At 39.9% G+C, this 24,764-nt stretch overlaps 1 long non-coding RNA gene across 2 annotated transcripts in view; it reads right to left on the bottom strand.

Annotated features, from left to right (window-relative positions):
* The window catches only part of LOC147350396 (uncharacterized), a 96,461-nt gene that overhangs the window by 47,609 nt on the left and 24,088 nt on the right, over positions 1-24,764 (bottom strand). The window contains exons 3-4 of one of the 2 annotated variants that reach the window (XR_015149261.1): positions 17,594-17,774; positions 16,703-17,283 (exon numbers count right to left, since the gene is read on the bottom strand). The exons of the other annotated variant lie outside the window; for it this stretch is intronic. This is a non-coding gene — a long non-coding RNA (uncharacterized LOC147350396). Of the gene's footprint in view, positions 1-16,702; positions 17,284-17,593; positions 17,775-24,764 lie in introns of those variants that run through there. 2 annotated transcript variants of the gene reach the window in all.

The raw sequence follows: 24,764 nt of genomic DNA, 5'->3' as shown, positions 1-24,764 counted from the left end.
GTTCTTGCCTGGAGAATCCCAGGGACAGGGGAGCCTGGTGGGCTGCAGTCTATGGGGTCGCACAGAGTCAGACACAACTGAAGTGACTTAGCAGCAGTAGCAGCATGGGGATCAGTCAGTCAAAGCAGAGACTGGCCTTGGCATGAGAGCAGATTGCTGGAGGACTCCTACTTTTCTAGTTGTTACCCCTCTAGATCCTAGATTAGATTGGTGTATTATTTAATTATTTCTGTGTAGCTATTATGAATTATATAGACTCGTAAATGGAGAAGGAAATGGCAACCCACTCCAATATTCTTCCCTGAGAAATCCCATGGTCAGAGGAACCTGGTGGACAACAGTCCATGGGGTTGCAAAGAGTCAGACACAACTGAGCATGCACACACATACTCATAAGTGTGCAATAAGTCTTCCCGTGTAAGAAACTATCTCAAAATCAATTGGTTTAAAATAGTAACTGTCTATTTAGCTCACGAATCTTAGGGTCAGTTGTTTGGGTTAGGCTTAGCTGGAGGGTCTTCTGCACTTAGCTGGGCTGCCTCCTGTCTTTGGTCAACTGCCAATCAGCTTAATCTGAGATGCCCTGAACTGAGACAGTTCTTCTCTATTTCGGGCTTCCCAGGTGGCGCTAGTGGTAAAGAACATGCATGCCAATGCAGGTAGACTTAGGAGACATGAGTTCGATCCCTGGGTTGGGATGATTCCCTGGAGGAGGGCACAGGAACCCACTCCAGTATTCTTGCCTGGAGAATCCCATGGGCAGAGGAGCCTGGCAGGTTACGGTCCCTAGGATCACAAATAGTTGGACACAACTGAAGCGATGGCGCACACACGTCTCTTACACTTGGTTTCTCATCCTTCTCCAGCGTATGTTGGACCTATCCTTATGACTACAGAGCTTGTTTCTGGAAGACAGAGTAGATGTGCATAAGACTTGTTTAGGCCTAGGTTTATCATTTGTCTAGCATCATTTATATTGTATTCTATTGGTGAAATGAGGTGTTAAGGTCAGCCCAGATTCAGGAAGTGAAAAAAAAGAAAGAAATAGACTTTACCTCTTGTTGGGAAGAACCACGAGTCAGATTACAAAAGAATGTGGATGAACAGAAAAAAGTTAACATGACCATTTTTGCAAACAATCTACTATAATGTTGAATTCAGTGGGGAAAGGGCCCAAGAGAGGTTCTGTGTCACCTCAGCTTCTAGGAGGGTGAGGGGAGCTTGAAGCAGTAACTCTTTACCAACTTTTGTGCAAATATTTCAGTATTTTAACAAGCAGTGTAGCCACATGGTAAGCATAGGCCAGATAATAGCTTTAAAAAGAACATTACAAGTTGTGTTTTTAAAAATGAAAATACAGTCAGGGAACCATCTGCATTATGTCTACTTTCTGGACTACTTACATCTAGAGAAATCTTAACAATTGGAGTAGTGAAACCTAAATTATTTAACTTCAGTCATGGGTCCTAAGAGAAAACCACCAACCTTTTCAAGGTTAATATTGCTAAAGGAAAATGGTGAACATAGCTAATATTATGTTATTCCAGAAAATGAAATATTTCATCTAGTTTATATAATCTACCTGCCACTGGAAATATGGAGCATGAGTGGAAACCATACGATTTGATCAACATAGTTTACTTACTACTTTTTTTTAGGTTTAGAATAAGTTTTAACATTTTTTTTTTAATTGGAGGATAATTGCTTTATAATATTGTGTTGCTTTCTGCCATAAAACAATATGAATCAGCCATAAGTATATATATATATATATATCCTCTCCCTCTTATCCAACTCATAGTTCTGTTTCTTTTAGACAACACAAAACCATCTGCTCTCAAATAAAAAAAAAAAAAAACAACTTTAATCCTGTAACTATATTGGGGTTTTGACTCCAAAATATCATTCTTCCAGCAAGTAACATAGTAATAGAATTCTTCCAGACTCCTGCTGAAATGTGCCATCTTCTTTCCACGCTGTAGAGCCTCAAGCATAATTTCTACTTACTAGACTTATAGTTTCAATGTATAAGTCCTAATGAAAGTATCACTGAAGTCACTTCCTTCCTCCACAGCTCACCTGCACAGGACTCCCCAGCCATCACAATGCTAGACCTGTGTGTGGACTGAGGGAGACCTAGGACTGAGCAGACCAACAGTGTCATAACAATAGAGGCCAAAGGCTTCCCTGGTGGCTCAGCAGTAAAGAATCCACCTGCAAACACAGGAGACGCCGGTTCGACCTCTGGGTTGGGACGATTCCCTGGAGAGGGGAAAGGCAACCCACTCCGGTATTCTTGCCTGGGAAGTTCCCTGGCCAGAAAAGCCTGGCAGGCTACTTGGGGTCACAAAAGAATGGGACATGACTTAGCAACTAAACAACAATAACAGTAATAGAGGCCAGTAATTTTCTCCTCCAGTCACTAAAACATAATTTGTTCATAGGACTAGAACCCTGAAAGTAAAGAAATCGTAAGTCTAGCTTTTGGGTTTGAATTTCTGACGCACACTCATAGCTTTGCATAATGCTCTACATACAGCAGTGATTAAGCAAGTAGTGATTGAGCCAGACCAGGGCTTCTCAGGTGGTGCTAGTGGTAAAGAATCCGCCTGCCAGTGGAGGAAACATAAGACATGAGGGCTTGATCCCTGGGTGGGGAAGATCCCCTGGAGGAGGGCATGGCAACCCACTTCAGTATTCTTGCCTGGAGAATCCCATGGACAGAGGAGCCTGGTGGGCTACAGTCCATAGGGTCACAAAGAGTCAGACACGACTGAAGTGACTTAGCATGCACACACCTAAGCACATATCAGACTGGTCATATCTACAGTCATGTCCACAGCAGGAACCTGGCCCACCTGCATAATACGACACCACAATTAGATTCAGTGTCCCTTAACTCTTACGTTGGAAATCAGCAGATGAAGATAGTCTCATGGCACAAGCGGCTAAGTGCCAAAGGATGTCTTATATTTTGAATTAATTCAACAGATAAACCCTATTAGCTTACAGCCAGATAAGCAGGATTTAAACTATACTTTAAATAGTTTATAAGATATTAGGCTGCCAGCAGCATGCATACACACACACATTCTTGCTCATGTATACACAGCAAAGGCAAAGGAAATTATGAGCCACCACACGGACATTTCATGATGGTCTCACTAGTCAGTAATATTTCCTGTGGCCAGTCCAGAAAGATGAGTGAACAGATCTCAGGGAAACTGCAATGTTTGACCTCATCAAAATTGAGGAATAAGCCATGTACGCATGCCACTGCTCATCATTTTTCTCAGATGAAAGGCCCGTGCTCAAAGTTCCTATGAGAGGGAATCAAAGGGCACCCCCTCCTTGGCCCTGCTCCTGTGGGGACCTCACTTGCAGAGATGTGGCTGAGGTGAGGTGAATCCTCAGGAGTGTGAAGCCCTATGTTCCAGAGTCAGAGGTCTCACTGTGTCAAGGACTCAGTGAAATTTCTAGTCCCTCAGTATTTATTCCAAGTGAAAACAGGAACTGGGACATTCCACTCCCATCAAAATTCCTGAGCGTATTTTCTTGTATAAGAAAATTTTACATTAATACAAAATTTTACATTTAGGATTTTTACTTGAAGACAAAATACTGTCTCCAACCAGAGCTAACGTCTCAGCAAAAAAATAAATAAATAAATAAAATTATCATAAAGGAACTTGAAGTAGAGGGTGTGGATTTGGATATCATCATGTTTACAAAAATGCTAGTGAAATGAATTTACTCGTTACAGCTGGAAAACAATCTTATTGAGTTCCTGTTATGTACACAGGATTATGCTAGAGTCTTTACATGCATTATCTTGTTTAATATATTTACTAGCATCTAAGGAAATCGGTAAGGTCTTCCCTGTAGCTCAGACTTCCCTGGTGGCTCAGACAGTGTCTGCTTACAACATGGGAGACCTGGGTTTGATCCCTGGGTCAGGAAGATCCTCTGGAGAAGGAAATGGCAACTCAGTCCAATACTCTTGCCTGGAAAATCCTATAGACAGAGGACCCTGGTAGGCTACGGTCCATAAGATCTTAAAGATTCAGACATGACTGGGCAACTTCACTTTCACTTTTCACTGTAGCTCAAACGGTAAAGAATCTGCCTGCAACACAGGAGACCTTGGTTCGATCCCTGGGTCAGGAAGATCCTCTGGGAAAGGGAACTGGCAGTCCACTCCAGTATTCTTGCCTGGAGAATACCATGGATAGAGGAGCCTGGCAGGCTACAGTCCGTGGGAACACAAAGAGTCAGACATGACTGAGCGACTAACATTACTACTACTACGGAAATGGGTACTATTGTCCCAATTGTTAAATAAAAGGACAGAAACCTCAGGTTAAATATTGATAGACTGTTTTGACTATATAGCTAATAAGTAGCAGGCTGAAGCTATTACCCACATCTTCATGCTCCTGCATGCATTCACTCTCTGTTGTCCCTTGGTGTTCACTGCAGGGCAGTCCAAGGTAGAGATAAGTGATTCTGAATTCATTCCATTCCACAAAATGTCTCTTTACATTTTCCACCTACCAAAAGCCAGTCTCAAAAGATCATCTGAGCAACAAGAATTTTCATTTGTTCCTGATAGGAAGACAAATGATACAGTGACTTTGAAGACATTTTGACAGTTTCTGATGGAATGGAACACACTCATACCATGTGATCCAACATTTTTACTTCTTGACATTCACCCAAATAAATTGATACCTGAGGTCCACACAAAAACCTGTGTATGCATGCCTATACCAGCTTTATTCATAGTTGCCCAAATGTGGAAGCAATGAAGATGCCCATCATTAGGTGAATAGATAAACTGTGGTATGTCCAGGTCATGGAATGTTATTCAGTAATAAAAAAGAAATGAATTCTCAAGCAATGAAAAGACACAAAGGAAACTTAAATGTATATTGTTAAGTGAAAGACAGTCTGAAAAGGCTACATTCCAACTATGCATTCTTGGGAAAGTAAAACTATAGAGACAAGACAAAGTCCAATGGCTGTCTGGCTTTGGCATGTCGGGGGATGGGTGGAGGGATGAGGCAGGTGAAGCAATAGAGATTGTTAAGGCAATGAAGCTAGTCTGCATGACTCCAAAATGGTACATATGTGACATTATATACATATGATGTACATATGTTTCAAAACATACGAAATGCTCAAACAGAAGAGTGAATCAATGTGAACTATGGACCCTAATCACTAATAATTTAAGTATAAATATTGGCTCAATTACAACAAATGTACCATGCTGATATAAGATATCAACAGTAGGAGAAACTGAGGAGAGGGTGGGTTGTGACTGGGGGGATGATAAATGGGGACTCTATATGTTCCAGTTTTTTCTTACAAACCTGAAACTGCTCAAAAAATTTTTATTAATTCTGAAAATAAGCATTTTCAAACTACAGGTATTTTTTTTAAAGGCCTCTTATGTGTTAGAATCTGTTGTTCATGCCAGAGGCTCCTGATTATGTCACTGTTCCCAAGTACACAAAATATAATGGGGAAGATTATGTACACCCATCAGACTATCAAGTGATAAACCCAGGATTCACACAGTTAAGTGCAAAGGTGAATGGAATAGATGCAAAATGCCATGACCTTTCAGAAAAGAAAACATTCAGCATGTGGTTAAGAAGGTAAATTTAACTCTCTTCTTAATACTAACTCCAGAAGGAAAGGGAGGGGGACACCCTGTCTGGCTGTAGATAAAGATATAGGAGGTGAAGAAAGATCACTGTCAGTAGAAGGAGAAACCCCAGAAGTGGAGGTTCACAGAATCTGAAGCAGAGAAAGAAAATTCTGATTGTGGAGTTTCCAGTGGGAAGTGGTATATTTTGGGGGATGTGGGGATCTTCCTAATCACTACATTTCTGAACTCCTTTTTTCCCCCTGACTCTGAAGCTGCTCCTGTTATTCTAGTTTATTCCTGGGAAGAGTCACCAATTCACAAAAATGAAAACCAAGGCTTTCATAGGCATTGCTTCTGGGAACACCAGCCTTGCTCCCTGATACAGGCATTGCCTGCTGAAGCTGAGGGCAAGTGACGTGAAGGGAGCACTATATACTTGTATCTTGGTGTGTTTCTTTGGTCCTCAAAATCCACCTCACCCTCACCCTCCCAAGAAGCCATGGAGAGAGAGGGAAAGAGCAAGAGATGGAGTAAACACTTGAGTGAGACTCAAACAACAACAAAAAAATCACAAACAGGTTCTTTTTAATACTAGTCTAGACGAGGTTTTGCAATGTTGCAGGTTGCTAATTGCAGTAATAACTGCCTGAGAACAATTAGGTAGACACCAAACATTTCTATCAGGTGAATGCATTGTCCTATTAATAAACAGCCATGAAGGTAACCTGGTAAAACCTCTTTGACTGGTTCCATCCTACGGCCCAAGCCTGGTTTGTTCCCATACATTCTGGCTGTATGAAGCAACCGGAGCCAAAGTGGTCACTTGGGTCTCTGAAGGTCTGCAGAGGTGGGTTTTGCAGCTGCTTGCTGCAGTTACTGTGTCTGGTCACTGATTAAAGACAATAGCTGTGAATCAGCGTGTAAGGCATGGTACCCATTACTCATCAACAGATGACCTGAATTTGCCTTCTGGAAATCCTCTTTTCCCCCAGCTTTGTTACTTGCAAACTGACTCTCTAAATAGCTTTTCTCAGGGGAAGCAATTTCTTTTTAATCTTAAGATCAAAGCCCTGATTTGATTTCTTATTTTTAAAATAATCAATTTCATATCCTAAACCATCTCTTTATCTACAATAATCCACAATAGCTGTCCAGCTGCTCAGCATCTTTCCTTTTGACTCTTCCATGGTGGATACATTATTTCAGGAAGGCTTCCTTCAAGCTGGGTCTTCTTGCCCCTCAATCCTTGCATTCCCATCATCACCCCTTAGAATGGTAAGGCTTCCTGTCAGTCAACGCACTCCTTGCTCCCAGTGGGACTGAGTCAGTGCAGCCCTGAGAGGAAGCTTGAAGGAGGCTGTTAGAATCTATTCATAGATGAAAGCGACGTTCCTGCCACAGCGAGAGGTTGCTAATGACGCATGTATACACCAGGAGTGGCACAGAGGAGGAGGAAACGGGAGGAGGAGGAGGGTGTGCAGAAAGGGGGTGGACATAGGATCCAAGAACTATGACAAAGCTTGATATAGGTTCTGTCACCTTTTGGTGAGGACAGAATTCCAAGGATATAACTTGCTAGCACTAGCTGCCCTGACACTGATTCCGTGTCCTTTGTCAGAATTCCCATGTGGAGTAGCCATTCCTGCACACATACACACACCCCATGAGGCTGCTCAGCTCCATGACACCTGCAAGATTTCTGCCAAACTGCTGAGGACCCCTGGAATGAGGGCTGAGGAAAAGAGGAGGGTGGGGAAGGTGTAGAGGGGAAGACAGTCCTTCATGTCTCAACCATTCAATGGTGATACACTATGTACCAGGCTCTGTTCTAGGTCTGAAGAGATATAACATAGTCTGTGTCCTGAAAGAAATTGTAGCATATTAGACTTTGGAGAGTTGTCCAAGATGAATGACAAAAGCAGAATCCCTCAAAATGTTACTAGGGTTACATGGAAGAAAGATCAAAGACTTTAGGGCTGTTTGCCACACAGGACTAACTTATCCTGAATAATGCAATATGCAAGAAAATAGTCCATGGAGTTCATGAAAAGGCAGATTCTCTTTTATGCCATCCATGAACCATTTATTCAGAATCTTCCAGTCCCTGGAACTATGTTAGCTGTTGGTATATGACAGGAGCCAACCATCTCTTGTCCCCTTTTCAGAAACTCAAAGAGCAATGAAGAAGCATCTGAGGATGTAGAGAATGCTATGGACTGAGTAGATGATTTTGCTCCACAGAAAGTCCTGCTTTCTGTGAAAAGATTAGGAGTTTCCTTTACTGGGATCTTATAAGACAGGCCAGGAAAGCATGTCAAGGACTCAGGAAGTCAAAGTAGCAGACAGCCCACTGACCTTGATCAAGTTGGGTTTTAGTTATAATTCCACAATGATTAGGTTGCATTCAGGGGACTCATTGTCTTCCTCTGGAAATTAGATTTGATAACCTCATAATATGTCTCCCAAATTCAAAAGCTAATTATACTAAGATTCTCAATGCCCTCCACCCCCAAATAACTCTTTAATATGCTATTGAAAGGTAATATAATCCCTACTTGTACTTTTCCGTCACATTGGTGGCCTCTTCTTCAACTCCCACCCCAGTCCTGATTCCCCATCCTTCTTATCGCTCATTTTCCTAACATGTCAGGTTCTGTTGAGGAAGTCGTCCTCTCTTAACTCATGTTAAAACTTGAAGAGGGAATATAATGTGGAATAGAATGGGGAAGTGCCAAGTGTAGAAAGAAGACTCTATCCTTCCAACTTGTGATTTTGAGAAAGTCGGTTTACTCCTGTGGGCTTCAGTTTCCCCTACCTGTGGCTCCCCCGCACCCATCCTATGTGCCCACACATACCACTATGTGTTAGAAACACACGTGCTATGAGCAAGAAATAAACCTGCCAGGTTCGGGAATTATTTGCTGAAAATGCCTCATCTATCTTGACAAATGCAAGTCTCGGAAAGAAAGCTTAGAGGGTTAATTAAAATGCAGATTCTCATCCCCATGCTGACTGAATTAGAATTTCAGGTGGTAAGGATTTGGCATCACAACCTTGAAAAGCTTAGTCAATTTGATGCACACCAAAAATTAAGAACTTTGCTGCAGACAGGTATTTGCATCCATTGATTATGCTGGCAGCAATTAACAGAGCCTCTGAATCTTCTCACACAGGTCACTCACAGAAAATAACACCAGTTAGGTGACCAGCCAAGAGAGCTTCTTGTTCCTAGAAGCTATGTGGGGCAAGGATGAGGGAGGGGTGGTCCCCATGGTGGCCCCCGATGTCCCCTATGACAGACCTTGCCTGTCCCCCAAATGGAGGCCATGACTGTTTCAGACCACCCTTCACTCCTTTGCACAGTGTGTGTTGGGGGATATGGGGTGGGGAGCCTTGATATAGACTGGTGGTCTAGGGCACAGTGCGAAGGGGATGGCACACAGCAGAATGCACTAAATCTCACCCTGGAAGCCTGGGAGACAGAAGCCTGGAAGCCAGAGTGCAAGATTCTGCCACACATGAAAACTGCCTTCAGAGCCACAGAGCTGGACTGAAAGAGTAAAAGAGCAAAGTAGGCTGGGCGGACTTGGCTTTAATAAGAACAGTTCTAAAAACATGGCCAGCTTTATAGTTCTGTGTATTTCTAGCCCCAGTTAGATGCCTGTTTTATGGGAGGACCCTGAGCCAGTGGGCTGAGAAGCAGCTTCATCCAACCCACAACCCCCTACACCTTGTGCCAAACACTGTCTCCAGAAACAAAGCAGGATGCAAACCCAGGACCAGAAAGTATTCCCACAGGACTCCCCACATCGCCTGGGGTCTTCTACATAAGCCCTATCTTGGCCCACGGGCCTGCTTTACAGCAACGGCAGCTTCCCTCTTTGCTTCACACTACTTGCTTGTCCAAGTCTGAGCTTGGCAGACTACCTCACCTACGGCAGGGGTATCTGAGGGACAGCCCACGGATGAGCTCATCTGTGCACTTTCCACAGATTTCAAGAATGCTTTTGTCTGGTCTTCTGCAACCACATGAGCACAAAGTACATGAATGTCTGAAAAATATGGGTGCATCTGTGCCCCTCTGGGCAGGCACAGATTTGGGACACTTTATACTGGAAAATGCTCTGATCTAAGAAAGGATATGTTACTGCATGGCTAATAAAATGCATCATCTGTGTGCATTAAAGAGCCCTTTCAATCCTTAATTATTATCATTATACCCAAACAGTTAGTGCTCTGGAATTTCATACTGGGATGGGCTTTGCAAACTAGCACTTCAATTTCCCCAATGGCTGGCTGAGGGCAGCAGGGAGCAGGCCCACTGAGATTTGGACATACCACAGACAATTCCTTTGAGAGGAACTGTTTGGAATTATTTTAGCAACAACTGGTTGGATGCTGAAACTATGTAAATTCTGTGCTTATAGGCATTGGTATTCTTCTGGTTCAATTGTTTCAGCTAGATGACTTGTTGACTGAAGTTACCATAGTCATCTTTCCAAAACCACTAAAGGGAATTCCCCAAATTTCCCTAACATAATGGGCATCTCTTAAAGGCACAAAATAAAAGCTGTCAAAAGAGATTCTTCGACTTGTATAATCAGTTCACTCATGCAGTAAACCAAAGCTAGGGCTATTTGCATTGCTTGTGGCACTATTCTGCTTCAAGTTCATGTCTATGCCAAACCTACAATTCCATGAGTGCACTGGATTCTTGCTTCATGCTTAAGTCTGTGTTAGGTGCTGTGGGAGTTTCAGAAAAATAGAAGCCCAACCACGGAGGAGCTTAGAGTCTAAGAACAAAACAAACATTATCTGGAGAAGTATAGAAAAGGGGTCAGAAACACCAGATTCATGTCAGGCAGGTTGGGTTCAAATTCCCATCCCCCTACTTTCAGTTTGTCTGAACCTGGGTGCCAAATGTTTTCTCCCCTGTTGTTGTCATTTAGTTACTAAGTCGTATCCGACCCTTTGCAGTCCCATGGAATGTAACACACCAGGCTTCCCTGTCCTTCACTATCTTCAGGAGTTTGCCCAAACTCACGTTCATTGAGTCAATGATGTTATCCAACCATCTCATCCTCTGTCATCCCCTTCTCCTCCTGCTTTCAATGTTTCCCAGCATCAGGGTTTTTGCCAATGAGCTGGCTCTTCGCATCAGGTGGCCAAAGTATTGGAGCTTCACCTTCAGCATCAGTCCTTCCAATGAATATTCAGAGTTGATTTCCTTTAGGATTGACTGGTTTGATCATCTTGCTGTCCAAGGGACTCAGAAGAGTCTTCTCCAGCATCATAATTCAAAAGTATCAATTCTTAGGTACTCAGCCTTCTTTATTGTCCAACTTTCACATCCATACATGACTACTGGAAAAACCACAGCTTTGACTATACAGACCTTTGCTGGCAAAGTGAAGTCTCTGCATTTTAATATGCTATCTAAGTTTGTTTTCCCCTGAGTCTCTATTAATATTTTTATCTAGTGCAAACTGAGGATAACAGTACTACATTGAGAGTGATTATGAGAATTGATAATGCTCAAAATGCATTGAGCACGAACCTGACTCTCACTACACGGGAGCAAAGATGATGACAATGATGAAACAACAGTAAACAATAGAGTATCTAGTTAGAAGGAAAATTATAAAATATCGATGATAGTTTGATAGGAATTTGGAAAAGTGAGAGCCCCTTGGGGTTGAAGCAATCAACAGTTTAGGGGTAAAGGTGGATCAAGTTGAGCCTGAAAGGCTATGTAGCATTCAGATGGCGGAAGTTAAGATTTGAGATTACAATTGAACAAAACAGCTACGGCTAGTAGAGACTTGCGAAGTATCAGCATGACATGTTGTGGCATTCCAGCCACTTTCAATATATGACCCTGTCATGTGATTAATGCCATCCATGTAGCTCCCACTGAAGAGATATTCAAACTTAATTTCCTAGTGGCCTCTCCTAATTCTTTGATTCTATTCTTTCCAGAGGTAACACCCTGATATTGCAAACAGCACACTTTAAAATTGAAGGTTACAGATGAGATTAAATTTGCTTAATCAACTGACTTTAAAATAGGGAAATTATCATGGATTATCTGGTTATATGGGTGGGCCCAATGTAATTATAAGAGCCCTTAAATATGAAAGAGGGAGGCAGAAGAGGAGGTCACAGTGTTGTAATGTGAGAAAGACTCAACTCAACATGGCTGACTTTAAAAATACAGAAAGGGATCCATGAACCAAGTAACAGGAATGAATTCTAGAAGGGCTCTAGAAGCTAGAAAGGGAAAATAACTTGCTCCTCTCCCAGACTGTCCAGAAAGAAGGCTGACAACATTGTGATTTTAGCCTAGTGAACATCTGGCCTCCAGAATTGTAAAATAATAAATTTGTATGTGTTTTAAGCCACCAAGTTTTGATAATTTGTTACAGAAGTGACAGAAAATTAACACATCAGGAAAAGCTTATTGATGCAGCTAGTCCAAATCTTTTATTACATGTTTAATTTTAGCTACCATATTTAAATTTCTGAGAGCTTTCTTACACCAAGAAGTTTTTTGTTTCCTACTATCTTATTCTTGCTTTATTTGTACAATAAAAGCCAGAGAAAAGGAATACTATCTTTGTTATAGATTCATTGGAAAAGACTCTGATGCTGGGAGGGATTGGGGGCAGGAGGAGAAGGGGACGACAGAGGATGAGATGGCTGGATGGCATCACTGACTCGATGGATGTGAGTCTGAGTGAACTCCGGGAGTTGGTGATGGACAGGGAGGCCTGGCGTGCGACAATTCATGGGGTCGCAAAGAGTCGGACACGACTGAGAGACTGATCCGATCTGATCTTTGTTATAAATAACTCTTAATCTAGAATTCTGTATGCAGCTCAAATATCTTCAGCATTCAGTTCAGTTCAGTTGCTCAGTCATGTCTGACTCTTTGCGACCCCATGAATCGCAGCACGTGAGGCCTCCCTATCCATCACCAACTCCCGGAGTTCACTCAGACTCACGTCCATCGAGTCAGTGATGCCATCCAGCCATCTCATCCTCTGTCGTCCCCTTCTCTTGCCCCCAATCCCTCCCAGCATCAGAGTCTTTTCCAATGAGCCAACTCTTCGCATGAGGTGGCCAAAGTACTGGAGTTTCAGCTTTAGCATCATTTCTTCCAAAGAACACCCAGGACTGATCTCCTTCAGAATGGACTGGTTGGATCTTCTTGCAGTCCAAGGGACTCTCAAGAGTCTTCTCCAACACCACAGTTCAAAAGCATCAATTCTTTGGTGCTCAGCTTTCTTCACAGTCCAACTCTCACATCCATACATGACCACTGGAAAAACCATAGCCATGACTAGACGAACCTTTGTTGGCAAAGTAATGTTTCTGCTTTTTAATATGCTATCTAGATTGGTCATAACTTTCCTTCCAAGGAGTAAGCGTCTTTTAATTTCATGGCTGCAGTCACCATCTGCAGTGATTTTGGAGCCCAAAAAAATAAAGTCTGACACTGTTTCCACTGTTTCCCCATCTACTTCAGCATTCAGGGTGAAGCAAATACTTTGGCAAATACTAGTGGTGCTTACCATTCAGAGACCCTGTAAAACTTGATGAAAATTACTAATAGATATACATTTGAACAAAGAAATTGGAAATAGAAGCAAATAATGAAGTGCAACTAATAAATTGCAGTTAAAAATGATAAATACATGTAAAAATCTAAATAATCATTAACTCTTTAAAACCCCCAAATAGTAACAACTTGGGAGATATAACTAGAAAGTGACATGGAAATAGTAGAAAACAATATCAAGTAATTCAGAAGATAAGTGGTTAGATTTAAAGCTTTCTATCTTCTGAGAGTTGGACTGTGAAGAAGGCTGAGTGCCGAAGAATTGATGCTTTTGAACTGTGGTGTTGGAGAAGACTCTTGAGAGTCCCTTGGACTGCAAGAAGATCCAACCAGTCCATTCTAAAGGAGATCAATCCTGGGTGTTCTTTGGAAGAAATGATGCTAAAGCTGAAACTCCAATACTTTGGCCACCTCATGCAAAGAGTTGATTCATTGGAAAAGACTGATGCTGGGAGGGATTGGGGGCAGGAGGAGAAGGGGATGACAGAGGATGAGATGGCTGGATGGCATCACTGACTCGATGGACGTGAGTCTGAGTGAACTCCGGGAGTTGGTGATGGACAGGGAGGCCTGGCGTGCTGTGATTCATGGGGTCGCAAAGAGTTGGACACGACTGAGCGACTGAACTGAACTGAGCTGAAAAGGCCTTTACATTCTTTGGGAGGAAAGTAGAAATGTTGATGAATTTGGTACTTTAAGTCAAGTATTCATATCAAAGTGTACAGATAATACAGATCTTCAAAAACATTTTTTGCATTCACCCCCATAAAGGAAATCAATCCTCAATATTCATTAGAAGGACTGATACTGAAGCTCCAATATTTTGGCCACCTGATGTGAAAAGCTGACTCATTAGAAAAGACCCTGATGCTGGGAAAGATTGAAGGCAGGTGGAGAAGGGGATGACAGAGGACAAGATGGTTGGATGGCATCACTGACTCAATGTAGATGAGTTTGAGCAAGCTCCAGGAGATGGTGAAGGACAGGGAGGCCTGGAGTGCTGCAGTCCATGGGGTTGCAAAGAGTTAGACACGACTGAGTGACTGAACAACCACTTCAAACGTGTGGTAGTTATTAGACCTGTTACTAGGTCGTTACTTAATGTGTGATAAACAAGTTCATATATTACTGTACTATATTTAAAATTATTGATAACTAAATTTCTATATGACTGGTTCCTTTGTAATCCTATGTATATTATTTTGTACATTTAAAAACATCCTTCTGAGAAGAGGTCCCTAGGCTTCCTCAGAATATACAGTGCAATTTATGGCACAAAAAATCACAGCACACTTAGTACATTAGGACCTCTCATTAGCTTCTTTAATTCAAATTACTACAAAAAAACTAGAGATTTCTTTTTTCCCTTATATCCTCACAAATTTGTCAAAGCTTCAGTGGCTTAAATACATATTCATAGAAACTGCCTACTGTGAAATAATAAAAGATTTCAGGGAATTCCCTGGTGGTCAGTGGTTAGGACTTTTTGCTCTCACTTCTGAGGGCCCAGTTTCAATCCTTGGTTGGGGAACTAAAATCCACAAGCCATATGGACGTGGTGTGGCCAAAAAAGAAAAACACAAGTCCACATATAGAAGCAATATTACGCCTATGTAAAACTGACTCACTTTGTTGTACAATACAAAGTAATACAACACTGTAAATCAACTATACTCCAATTAAAAAATAAGAACTCTCTGGTCAGATTAAGATGTTCTCCATGAGTTGCTCATATTGTAGATTTTAAATCAAGATATGGTCATTATTTGAGCCCTAAGCACAATTAGTCTAATGCTTCATTTGTCAAATGGAGAAAATCATAACCATATTGTGTCAGAAAATTCAGAGCACATAGTCTTAAAACCTATTTGTCTTCTTGTTTTAACCAAGATTATATTATCACATGGAGAGCTTTAAAAAGGTAATGATTGTAAATGAATTAGAATATGGGCTTTGGATTACATAGATGAGGACTTGAATCCTGGACTCACTACTTTCCTGTTCTAGATGGTTGGGAAATTATTTTTTCAACTCTGTCAGTGCTCAGTTTTCTCATCTTTAAAACACTGATGATAAAAATTGCATCATTTGGTCAAACTAAAGGAGATTGTGGTGCTTACCAGTTAGCACTAGTGGTAAAGAACCCACCTGCCAATGCAGGAGACATAAGAGGTATGGGTTCGATCCCTGGATCAGGAAGATCCCCTAGAGGAGGGCATGGCAACCCAATCCAGTATTTTTGCCTGGAGAATCCCATGGACAGAGGAAGTTGGCAGGCTACAGTCCATAGGGTCGCAAAAACTCAGACACGACTGAAGTGACTTATCACGCACAAAGGAGATAGTATATGTAAAGTGTGCAGCAAGTTACTTGGCTCATATATACTATTTTCTGTATTCATGGAAAATTTGCATTCAAACTAAATAGATATGCCACAAACTCGATATGAGTATCTGAGAGTAAGTGACTTAACTAGAGAGCAAATGTTGACTAAATTGAGACAATATCCTCCCATTTTGATTTCCTTCTATTCCTCTGATGGAGTTTAAGTCCTACTAATGAACTGATACATGAACATTTTACTTCTGTTTCTGGTTGTTTTTATCACAGTGAGTGATGGAGATTTTATCTAATCAGTGGAAATAAAGTTGTAAATGTGTTTCTACTTTGCCACCCCACCCCCCATCACCTTGGTCGAGTGCTGAAAGCTTCTGAAATGGTTAACTTAGTTTTAGGCAGATTGATAGACACCGGAAACACACTCATTTCCATTTCAAGTTCAGAGGAAATTGTCTCTGCTTTGATCCTTTTTTGACTTCATAGATTTGGACAGCTGCTAGACTAGCCCTTTTACAGTGCAGATGAAGAGGCTAGGACCATGCTCAAGCACAGTTTAATTAGCTTTACATCTGTTGTCAGAAACAATACATTCAGTCCAGTAAGACATGAAACTTGGTGGTCTGCCTCAAAAACAAAGCATAAAAGCCTTTAGATCTACCTTTCATGAAGTAGGCATTAAGAAATAATTTCAAGAAGGGTCCCCAAGTAGACAATGCCTCGTAGTTTAATAGGAATAAGTACCATCTGCCAGTGATGGGTGTTAATAATCTTAAAATTGGAATGATCCTGACAGAAGGTAAAACAACTGCTCCTATTTTTTTTTAAATGAGGAACAGAATTTATGTGATTAATAAATAACAAACCACATATTCCCCTACTTCATATTTTCCTCACAGTTATTTCTGCTAGGTGTCAATTGTAGATACTAATTAAATTTCTACTCAAAGAACTAGATGCTATCATTTTTTGATGAGCTCTTACAGAAGAACTGGACACTTGAGACTCTGGTCCCTCATCAATTGGAACTGTGAGTAAAAGGGAAGTTCAGTATTTACTATTTATTTATATTTAAAACAGTACCTCATATTTCCTCATGAAAAATGACAATAAACCCTGTAACACATACTGACAGAAAAATGAGACAGGTTGCAGAACTATTTTAAGAAAGATCAGTGCTGAAGACAAAAAGTCAAATGAAATACCTCAAGGTCCTTTCTCTTTATCCCATCTAAGATTTAGTAAACAAATGCCAGAGAAAAAGTGTTGCAGCTTAGTACATACAGCAGAGGTGTTAGCATCTTACATAGGCTTCCTCCTGCCACTTGATACACGATGAAAAGCTGGATAAATATTATCCTGTAGTTGTAGAAACAAGAATGAACAGCTTGCGTGGGGTATCGCTTCACAGTCCTCATGGGGATATTGTGTTACCTCTGCACCATCTCTCAATCTTTTTTCTTTCTGAATCATTTTAATTCAATTTATGAAAGTCACATACACATGTGGTCTGAAGCAATAGGTAGCTTTTCACTGTTGAAGCCTTTCCTTGGCAGGGGAGAGACAGCCTCTGATAATGGCTTCCCAGATAGCTATTCAGGAGCCTTCAACCAGCCAGAGGAAATAAAGTTGAAGAATTAAGTGAGACCGATGACTTCAAGTGGAGAAACTGAAAGAAACGGAACAGAGTGATAAACAGCTCACTCTGGGTAGCAATGAATCCATGGGCTGCACTTGATTCTAAGCAGGAGTGACTGGTGATGCTAAAGAACACTGAAGGGAGAGCTATTGCAACCAACCCCAGTAAATCCACTCTAGTTTATTTAATTCTGCATGTCTCTCAAAGCTGAGTTTTGACTATTGAAAAATAAGCAAACTCCTCATTCAAAGACAGGCCACAGAAAAGGAGGCACACTGCAGTTAGAGGTACTGTTGTGGTGAGTGGTAGGAGGAATAAATAGAAGGCAAATATAGATTACCATGGAGAAATCAGTTCTCCTTTCTTGAGGTTCTTTATGCACCATGATGACTTTATGCTAATAAAGGGATACTTGATCTTATTGCTCAGTGAGGAGCCCCAGGTATAGAAGCAGACTGGCTCCATTCCAGTTCTTCCACTGAGTAAACTTGAGTAAATTTTCAAAGCCTTAGTTTTCTTATCTGCAAAAACAGGATAATGAGGTTATATCTATTCCATTAACTAATTCTCTGGAAGGTGCTTAGCACAGTATTGTGTCATTTATAAACATTCGATATATGTTTACTATTATTATAAGTGCTTCCTTAATAGTGATTATGCCATGCAAATGAACAGTAAGAATCAATAATATTTTAGCATCTATTATGTTTCAAGTAGTGAGCTAAGAATTTTACATGCATTGCTGTTAGCCCTCTTCAGAGCTCAAGGCAGAACACAGAAAAAATTGTGTTGAGAGTCTGAGATCTGGGAAAGTCAATCTCTTGCAGCTGGTTAGATGCTGTCAGTAGCTAATAAAATGGAGAAAACTTGCCCATTTTAGAATGAATTCGGGAGCCTATGAAAGGAAAGCTTTAGGGATGCTACTCTTCCTACCATGGACCAAGAATGGAACAGGATCACTCAAAAAGGCACAGTTTTATCTTAGAGCTTCAAAAAACAATGACGATTTTTAAATGTAAAGTTATCAGATTAAAGCATTTTAAATTAGGGAAAAGCCAACTCCCCAAACTGTAGGTTTGTCAATGATCTTGGATTTCTAAAGAATTGTTAGACCAGGAAATGAAACTCACTAAGAATCAGTTTCTCAAACACCTGAGAGTTCATACAGCACCAAAAATGTAAGTACACACAGCTCAGTTCAATCTCATTCTTCCCCTACTCAATTCATTGTAGCAGTATGTAAGCACACAATCGTTTCCTCTGCCCACAGCAGGCTCAGTCTAAGCAAGAGTTAAAAGTCTTTCCGGAGCACATTAGAAAGGTGTGACTTTTTTTTTTTTATGTTGTTTAAATATTGTTTTGAGAAAAAGGAGGGAAAATTAAAGAAATAGCACTTAGACAAGATTCATCCACATAGTCCATTCATTATAGGTTTTGTTAGGGGTAACAGATTACATTTTTTAATGTAAATATCAGTGAGAGATGTATGCCTGTTTTTGCACCTTAATGGTCATTACTCCTGTCAGAAAATTTAATATAATCATGAAAACAGAAAAAGGTTAGAAAATGGGAAAGTTGAAACAATAAGAGTGGCAAAATTGGGTTGAGTTCATCTGTGAGGAGTGAAAATGTTACATGGGGCATTGAGAGTCTAGAAATTATAAAATGATAGCTTTATAGGAGGAAGGGAAAGTTTTCCAAAAAACAATCAAAGGAGCTGTTTTTGTTCAGCCGCCCAGTCCTGTCTGACTGCTGTGACCCCATGGACTGCAGCATGCCAGACCTCTCTGTCCACTGTCTCCCTAAGTTTGCCCAAGTTCATGTCCATAGCATCAGTGATGCCATTCAGCCATTTCATCCTCTGATGCCCTCTTCTCCTTCTGCTCTCAATCTGTCCCAGGATCAGGGACTTTTCCAATGAGTTAGCTGTTTGCATCAGATGACCAAAATACTGGAGTTTCAGCTTCAGTATTAGTCATTCCAGCAAGTGTTCAGGGTTGATTTTCCTTAAGATTGACTGGTTTGATCTTGTTGTCCAAGGGATTCTCAGGAGTCTTCTCCAGCACCATAGTTCAAAGGCATCAATTCTTTAACAAAGGAGTTAAAAAGAGTCAAAAAGAAATTTATCTATTTACAAATTCTATGTAACAATAATGCTAGTAACCAGGTAAGTTCCTTGCAAAACTATCATCTTACTTTGGGTAAACAAATCCCTAATGATGTGCTCTATTGTATGAGTAATAAATTCAAGATGAAACTAAACATAAGCAGCTTCTGATCACTCCTTCACCTGCATGCACCTGTTCCAAAGGAGTTCTTGTTGCTCACTGTTGAATGCCAGCTGCTTGGAGCACTGACTCTGATGATTTTGGCTTGCACAGCATGTCTTACTGGGAATTCTGAGTGTCCTTCCTCTGGGTGTGGTGGCTTCATTTATTTCTTCCTAGGATCACTGGCCACCTACAGCACCACTCTCCTCTGTGTCCTCTGCTCATTCTCACTGTTTTAGCCTAGAGGAAAATCCTACTGCTCCAATGAACACAAATAATGATCCTTTTCATCACCCCTGGTAACTTCCCTTTTCTCTTTATTGATTGGATTTTGAATTTTGAGTATCCCCAAAGCAACTGGCCAATCAAGCCTTGAAGTGTTTTGGGCTTTGATGCCTGCTAGTCTTGCGTCTCTGCCATTCCATCCTGTTCAATTTTAGAAACTTAAGACTATCTAGTTTACTAGGAAGATTATTTTCTAATAGTTCAGTTAGTGAGTTTTCCTTTTAAATATATATATATATATATATATATACAGACACATATTTTTTCCCTCATTCCAAAGTATTTGAGGATACATATACATTTATATACATTTAGTTGGAGAAGGCAATGGGGACCCACTCCAGTACTCTTGCCTGGAAAATCCCAGAGGAGCAGGCAGAGGAGCCTGGTGGGCTGCAGTCCATGGGGTCGCTAAGAGTTGGACAAGACTGAGCGACATCACTTTCACTCTTCGCTTTCATGCATTGGAGAAGGACATGGCAACCCACTCCAGTATTCTTGCCTGGAGAATCCCAGGGACGGGGGAGCCTGGTGGGCTGCGTCTATGGGGTCGTACAGAGTCCGACACGACTGAAGCGACTTAGCAGCAGTAGCAGCAGCAGCATACATTTAGTTATCTTAATCTAATCCTAAATAAAATTTAAAGATTTTTATGAGTGTAATTGTTTTACAATGTTGTTTTCTGCTATACAGCAAACTGAATTAGCTATATGTGCATATGTATATACACATATGTATATACACATATACAAACACATACACGTATGTGTGTATATATATACATACACATACATATATGTCCTCTCTCTTTTGGATTTCCTTCCTATTTAGATCACTACAGAGCACTGAGTAGAGTTCCCTGTTTTATACAGTAGGTTCTCATTAGTTATCTATTTTATATACATTAATGTGTATATGTCAATTCCAATCTCCCAGTTCATCCCACTCCCTCTTTCCCCCCTTGGTACTCTATCTCTTTCTGTTTTGCAAACAGGTTAATCTGCACTGTTTTTCCAAATTCCACATTAATTCCACATTAATATACAGTATTTGGTAGGAACCTAAATGTCCAGAGGACTGAGTAAAGAAGATGTGGTACATATATACAATGGAATATTATCCAGCCATAAAAAGGAAGGGAATTATGCCATTTGCAGAGATGTGGATAGATCTAGAGATTGTCATACAGAGTGAAGTCAGAAGGAGAAATTATCATATATTAAATAATATTTTAATATTGTTACCTTTAAAACATGACAGCAAGAGAATTTTCAGGAACCTTCTGAACAGGGATAAGATATCAGGAGAGCTCTGATGTGTACAACCAGGACCTAGCTAAACACCTCTACTTCCATTTCCAATGGTACAGCTTTCATTGCCCTTTCTTCATTGACACTAACTGTTTACAGTTGAGACTTTTAACTGACCATTGCTGAAAGACAAACAGCATAAGAACTTTGATCTTGGAATACAAAAGGATGTAAAATACCAATTCTACACATTTGTATCAGTGATCTTTGTCTTATCTGTAAGTTATATCTATATAATAAACCTTTTGTAGAATATGAAGATGGCTTTATGACTTCAAAAAGACATGTTTAAAGCAAAATATATAATTGTCATACACAATTTAGAAACAAAGATTGATCGAGAAAAAAGACGAGCCACATCAAGATGGGCTATATGCAAAGAAATGCTTGCATAGCAGTTTAAAACCTCTCTCATGGGATATTTCAAATACAAAGCATAAACATAAGTTTTGCTGACAAAGCTCTGTCTAGCAAAAAGCTATGGTTTTTTCCAATAGTCATGTATAGATGTGAGAGTTGGACTATAAAGAAAGCTGAGTCCCAAAGAAATGATGCTTTTGAACTGTGGTGTTGGAGAAGACTCTTGAGAGTCTCTTGGACGGCAAGGAGATCCAACCAGTCCATCCTAAAGGAAATCAGTCCTGAATATTCACTGGAAGGATTGTTGCTGGAGCTGAAGCTCCAATATTTTGGCCACTTGATGCGAAGAACTGACTTATTGGAAAAGACCCTGATGCTGGGAAAGATTGAAGGCAAGAGGAGAAGGGGACAACAGAGGATGAGATGGTTGGATGGCATCACTGACTCAATAGACATGAGTTTGAGCAAGTTCTGGGAGTCAGTGATGGATATGGAAGCAAGGCATGCTGCAGTTCTTGGAGTTGCAAAGAATCGGACATGACTGAGTGACTGAACTGAACCAACAAATTTCCAAAATTAAAAAAAAATTCAGTTTATTTCTTAAGTTATGAAAGCAAATTTAGTCTTTTTTATTGCTAAAACTTGTTAAATTTCTACCTACATTTTCATACATATCGTCAACCAACATAATCTGTCATTTGACAGTTTGTCCGAAAGTCTACAGCATAATTTGACTTATGAACAATCATGAAATGATTATCAAAATGTTTAGTGAGTATTCATCATCTCAAATAAATACTAAATTAAAGGAACAGAAAAAAATCTGTGCATGATGAGAACTCTTGGGATTTACTCTCCTAGTAATTTTCATTTATAACATAGAGCAGTTAATTATGTTTATTATGTTGTATATTATCTCTAATATGTATTTATAACTAGAAGTTTATAGTACCTTTTGATTGCCTTCATCCAGTCTTCCATCCAGTCCCCTCATGCCCTCCTCTAGTAACCACATACCTGATCTCTTTTCCCATGAGTTTATTTGTTTGTCTTTGTTTTGGGGAGCATGATTGAGCTATAACACTGTTATTTCCTATTATACAACATAGTGATATTTTTTCCCCTACAGATTTCAAAATGATCACAAGTCTAGTTACTAATTTTATCATACTACTTAGCTGAATATAGTCAACTACTTCATTGCTGACTATATTCCTCACACTGCATATCTCATATCCGTGGTTAATCTATTTTGCAAATGAAAAATAATCTTCCCTCACGTATTACTTTCCTTGCCCCAAACCCCTCTCTCCTGCAACCACCTATTTGTTCTCTGTATTCATAATTTTGTTTATGTTTCTGCATTTGTTTTGTTTTGTAGACTTTTCACATAAAAGGGAAATCCTGCAGTGTTTGTCTTCTCTGACATTTCATTTAGCACAATAACCTCTAGGTCCTTCCTTAATGCTGCAAATGGCAAGATTTCATCCTTTTCATGGATGAATAGTATGCTATCGTACCCATATATCACATCTTCTTTATCCATTTGTCTATTGATGTGCCGTTTGGTTGCTTCTGTACCTTGGCTATTGTAAATAATGCTACAGTGACCATGGAGGTACATATATCCTTTCCAATTAGTTTGTTTTCTCCAGATAAATACCCAGGAGTGAAAATGTTGGATCATACGATAATTCTATTTGTCATATTTTGAGGAATTTCCATACTGTCTTTCATAGAGGCTACATCAATTTACATTTCCACCAACAGTACATGAGGGTTCAGTTCCCTTTTCTTCACATCATCAGCACTTGTTATCTGTTGTCTTTTTGATGACAGCGTTATGACAGGTATGAGGTACTGTGGCTTTGGTTTGCACTTCCTTGGTTATCAGTGACACTGAGCATCTTTTCACATGTTGTTGGCCATCTGTGTGTCTTCTTTGGAAAAATATCTATCCAGATTCTCTGCCCGTTTTTCAATCAAGTTGTTTCATTTTTGTTTTTTGATGTTGAACTGTGTGGGTCTTCTGTATATTTTAGATATTAACCACTTATCAGATACATTGTTTGCAAATATCTCCTATTCAGTAGATGATTTTTGTTTTGTTGATAGCAGTTTGCTTTTTATAAAATATGGATATTACTAAAAATTACAATAAATAAAATTTTCAGTTACACTTCTAACATCTTTTTAATCTTAGATATACTAAATAAAAGATTTTTATTAAAATGCTATTTTTTTATTCAGTAACCTGCAAAAATGATGAAAAGACTAAAATTTCTAAGAGGGTTTGGAACATTAGGTTAGTTTGAGAAATCACTATTTAAAGTAAGCCTTGGGAGTGTCTTACACACTAGAGGAGAATAATGAAGTTCTGTTAGAGATTGTTATTTGGAGGTAGAGCTTCATTGCAATGATTTTAATTTTTTGGCATTTAAATTAATCCCACTGGTAAGTACTTAAAAAAAATCATATAAGCTCCTATCTAGTTATGATCAATCTAAACTGACTGGGGAACTAATATAAAATAATAATTATCAGCGATTCAGCATAGACCCATAAAATTAATTATATTAAGTTAATGTGATGAAAATTTTTTAGTTTATAGATATAGTCAATTATCAGCCATCATTGCCATGTTTTTTCTTCTGAACAAGTTTGTTAATAAAATGTGTTCAATATAGTTATGTGGTATTCATTAGTGTAAATTTCTCCCTTTTTGATTACCATAGCCTAGTACCATCATGTAGACACAGCTTGTGTAGACACAAATTCCACAATGATAATGTTGAAGAGAGAATTGATGTCCTGAATACACCAGACATTTAAGAAATAGAATCTTGGGTGAGGCAATTTCTTTCAAGATGGGTATGTTATGACTGTAAGTTAAAGTTTGAAAGTGTCTTGGGCTTCCTGGGGGCTCAGAGGTTAAAGCGTCTACCTGCAGTGTGGGAGACCTGGGTTCAATTCCTGGGTCGGGAAGATATTCTGGAGAAGGAAATGGCAACCCACTCCAGTATTCTTGCCTGAAGAATCCCATGGACAAAAGAGCCTGGTGGGCTGCAGTTCACGGGATCACAAAGAGTCGGACACGACTGAGCGACTTCACTTTCACTTTATGGAGAGCAATGGTGACTTTTTTTCTCTATGCCACAGGTCAGATGACAGTTACATGTGCTAAACACGTCACTAAGAATACCCAAGGTGGTTGCAATGGCAAGCACATTAATTCTATTCCCATCTATTTCTATTCCATCTACTTCATTCATTCTATTCATCTACT

Source organism: Bos grunniens, chromosome 20 (assembly GCF_055505025.1).
Source record: "Bos grunniens cultivar Pamir isolate PY7600 chromosome 20, Bosgru_T2T1.0, whole genome shotgun sequence".
Lineage (NCBI taxonomy): Eukaryota > Metazoa > Chordata > Mammalia > Artiodactyla > Bovidae > Bos > Bos grunniens.
Note: the sequence above shows the minus strand (reverse complement) of the source record. Positions and strands in the feature narration are given on the sequence as shown.